Source organism: Hoplias malabaricus, chromosome 7, assembly GCF_029633855.1.
Source record: "Hoplias malabaricus isolate fHopMal1 chromosome 7, fHopMal1.hap1, whole genome shotgun sequence".
NCBI classification, from domain to species: Eukaryota; Metazoa; Chordata; class Actinopteri; order Characiformes; family Erythrinidae; genus Hoplias; species Hoplias malabaricus.
In genome coordinates, this window is record NC_089806.1 from 32,255,574 (window position 1) to 32,260,094 (window position 4,521).

At 42.2% G+C, this 4,521-nt stretch overlaps 1 pseudogene; it reads right to left on the bottom strand.

Moving 5' to 3' along the window:
• Positions 1 to 980: 980 nt before the first annotated feature.
• LOC136702722 (uncharacterized) lies at positions 981 to 4,212 on the bottom strand (annotated as a pseudogene).
• Positions 4,213 to 4,521: the final 309 nt, after the last annotated feature.

Here is a 4,521-nt window from a genome sequence, read left to right on the forward strand (position 1 = left end):
CAAATGCTCCTTGGGCGCCATGGCTAGGGCTGCCCACCGCTATACGGCCTCCTAGTTTGTGTTTCATTGCATGGCTTGGGTTAAAATGCAGAGAACAAATTCTTCTGTGTGCAAGCACAGTGGCCAATAAAGTACCTTGACTGTAACTCCGTGTTTAGAGATTAATCACTCCAATAAAATATGGCCATCAACTGCAGAGAAGCAGAGCATGGGTACATTTTCCAATAACAATGGATCTTAGTGATTTATGAACAACTTTAAGAATGCCTTCTTAATTTCCAAACATACACAGGACTTTTAAGTAGCTCTTTGTTGACTCTGCCCCCACTGCTGTGCTGAATAGGCACAGCCAATCAAAAACTGAACCACAGATTTACATACATTTATTAATTATTATGCCACAAATGTATCATTATGTAAATAATTACTGTAAAAAAAAAAAACATATAAGTACTTACATTATTTTTAAGTAAAAAAAATAAATGAAATTTGAATTGCTCTCTATTGCATTTCAAGACTATAAATAGGCACACAATTAATGTTTTTGGCAGTTTCAATAATGGCAAGATTTTTCTTCCAGACCCCAGTTCTTCTCAGTGTGCAGCAAATGCAAAAAATGCAAGGACAAGTTTTTTTTTTTCATCAAATGAATGTTGCATTTAATTCCTTGTCTGTCAAGTGGTGTCTCAATAAAATATTTTGAAAAAACATGATTTGCACCCAACCGCGACCCTGAAATGGAAAAGCGGAAAATAAGATGTATGTATATATGTATGTATGATTTGCACCAAATAAATGCCTTGGAGTCTACTTAAACATTTTTGAAAAGATAGAAAAAAAAACCCAGAGGCTCCATATCCCTAATACATTTTATTTTTGATAAGTTGAGTAAACAAATCCCTAATGATTTGGATTTGTGCTTCCCAGTCAGCATGGCAAAGTCCTTCTCTCCTCATTCCTGACAATATAGCAGGAATGTGTCATTCCATTCTCTCCTCATCATCCTCTTCATCTTCCTCAGTCTCCTCATCAGGAAGGTGTATGCCAGCCTGCACTTCAATGTTGTGAAGCATAGCACATACAACAATTAGGGCACAGCTGTGTTCTGGTGAACACCGTAGCCCCTCTGATGACTTGTGAAGGCACTGAAAACATATTTTCAAAATGCCCAAAGCCCTCTCCACAACACTGGGTGTTCTGCGGTGTGCCATTTTATATCTCTCCACAGCCTCTGTCTGGGGATTCAGGACAGGAATTAGTAAATAGCTTCTGAGTGGATAACCACTGTCATCAAGGACAGGTCCACCAGCAAATGCACACATTTTTTTCCACTCCAGAATTGGCCCAAATGAAGCAGTCATGAGTACATCGTGGCCACTTGGCCACAATGACCATAACGATGCCTTGGTGGTTGCATATGACTTGAACATTCAGTGCAGAGAAGCCATTATGACAGGTGTAGAAGAGGCTGAGTGTGTGTGTGGGGATAAGCGTACCATCCACCACACCAACAATTCCAGGAATGTTTCCAATTTTATGCTATGAAAATACACCTGTTGATGGGTGTGGACACATTATCAGTGATATTCCTGGAATCACTGGGTGTTCCAAGTCTTTCAACATCATACACCCGCATCTAGGTGACCCAGCCAGGATTGATCAGACCCCAACTAGTTAACTATCTACTGCAACTCCGTGGTTTTCCTCTCTTGAGCAACAGCCACCTTGAGGCCCTCTCTGCTGCTTCGATGGTATTGCAGATGGCTCTTATCTTTTGCTCTCCCTCAATGCCTAAACTGTTTAAGACTCTGGCCAAAGAACAGGTCACGAAACCTCTGCATCCAACCTCCACTGGGAGGCACCTCACTCTCAATCCGGCCTGCTGACAGTTTCTGACCAGTTCCGCATACTTGTTTAGTGGAGTCAGACATGAGGACAATGTCTGGTCGAAGGGTGATGACAGCAATGTGGCTGGGGAACTTCAGCTGCTGTTCAAGGTCCACCAAAAGCTGCCAGTCTCTAGCAGAGGTCAGGCTGCCTGTCTGTGCTTTTTTAACAGGGACAGCCTGCTCCACTTCTCTGACAAAGGCAATAGTTTTTTTGGAGGGACACAACCGCTTTGCCCTCACAAGTCCAGTGCTCTTAGCTTCAGTGATTCCAAAGCTGGAATCCAAGTGAGAAGGCGGAGATGTAGGATCCTGTCAAAGAGACTGAGGCAAGGATGTGTCACAGGAGCCTGGTGGGAGTGGTCACAAGAGGGCAAGCTGGGTTAGGATCACTTCCAACTCCCCAATTGAACACCAGAGGGAAGGAGTGGCAACACCTTGTTCAAGACGAGGTGAGAGCAGCTGTGGAGGAGACAAGAGCATGTAAGGTAGTGGGAATAAGGCAACACCAGGACTTAAGGACTTGGACAAGCCTCCACCGGTATGGCCCTTCTCCAAGTGCCATTGTACAGCAGCTAAGGGATGTGCTCTAGGGCACCTCTCTTGGAACACAGTGGACATGCTGGTGTTTCTGCTAGACCCCAGGTGTGCAGGTTAGATGGCTTGGAAGCACATCAAACACTGCTTGGATGAGAAACTTAATGCGGTGAGGCTCGGCTTTCAAGATCTCAGGCCAGGTCACTTTCCTCTAAACTGCCATACTCCAATCTTGTCCAAGCACCCTGTTGCTTTATTCCCACTACCTTACATGCTCTTGTCTCCTCCACAGCTGCTCTCACCTTGTCTTGAACAAGGTGTTGCCACTCCTTCCCTCTGATGTTCAATTGGGGAGTTGGAAATGATCCTAACCCGGCTTGCCCTCTTGTGACCACTCCCACCAGGCTCCTGTGACACATCCTTGCCTCTTTGACAGCATCCTACACCTCCGCCTTCTCACTTGGATTCCAGCTTTGGCCACCTTTGGATCACTAGAGTCCCTGTACTGCACCACTTGTCTAGCTATGGTAACCTTGAATTCCTCTTCCAAGGATTTAAAGAGCAGCTGTAATTTGTTGTTGCGCCCATAGAGAGCGATGCTTCTGAGGCTCTTTGATAACTCAGAACAACTCCGGGGGTGGTTGCTGATTTTCCTTTTTAAGATCTCAGCTGTAAAAATTGGGACAGGTTAGATGAGGAGGGGCCACAGAGCCCTGGGAAAGATGCCATGCTTGTAGACTCAGGCTTTGAACTTTCCAGGTAGACCACAGTTTTCAGCCAGCCATCCAACTCAGCACAGATTGACATGTAAACATGGCAGACGAAGGAGGACTAAACCATGAAGATGGATGCGATCCATAATCCCACGGTGCAACAAGATCCAGAAGACGTGTCCATTGTGACAGAGGGCAAGCTCCAAACGTGAGCTCCAAATGTGAACATTGCAGAGGGCTGATATAGCCAGAGAGGTTTGTCAACATGGCAAAATGCAGAACTCCAGCATAAACCAGCCACTGGGAACATCTCCAAACGACAACAGAGACTTAATTTTTTTTTTCTTTTAATTAATATTTAAATAAATAAATAATAAATGAATTAATTAATTAATTTTTGAGAGCTACAGGAAACGAATAAAATCATCTGCTCTGTCTAGACGGATACACAGAGCCGTGTACATTCCCACGTAATATTTTCCCGCTTAACTTTACCGCCACTGTTGCTTTAGTTTCCAAGCCTGTACTTCTTGGTTAAGATGGTATTTTGCTTTACTTTACAGTAGAAGGAATGAAAGCCTTCTTAACTTTCAATGGAAGACAGTGTAAAAAGATTGTATTCCATGTATTTTTTTGTTTTAAGCTTTTCTAATGGTCCATTCATCATGATGTTTTACATTGAACATGCTGATTTAAAAGACCTGACTGTAGTTTCACCTTCAAATTATCTTCAAATTCCAAACATTCATATACTTTTGCGACTTGCAGATATTCAATATTGGGTCATATTCTTCAATAAATTAACAAGTCTTTTGAATAAATTCAGTCTTTTTTTCGTCCTCACAGTTCAAGTCATTTGGCATCATTCATTAAACCTCGTTAAAAAGCAACTGCGTGTAATGTACGAAGAAATGGACATTCCCGACAACTTTCCGCCTGATTAAAGAACGCTGCCTAAACACCATGTTTTTTTTTACAAGAATGTGTGTATGTTAGTGAATACCAAATGTTCACAAATTGGGAGGATGTGTAAATTTCTTTGCAGTTAACCAGCCATTACCATAATCTCTGCCCATGTATTGAAAATGACCACCTTATATGGAAGTGAACTGAGGAGCCGCAGCAAAAAGTCAAATCAAATCAAATTGATTTATATAGTGCTTTTTACAACTGATGCTGTCACAATCAGTTTCACAGAATTCCAGTAAAGAAAAAACCATTAGGGCAAGCTGGGGGTGACAGTGTAATTTTATTTACTTTTTATTGTACTTTTGTTTCGTTCTACATGTATTTTCGCTCACTTACGGGAAATTATTAGACGGATTAAGTTGAGTTACTGTGCAAATGTTTTTAGGCACCTGAGAAAATTAGATTTAAGAAGCTAT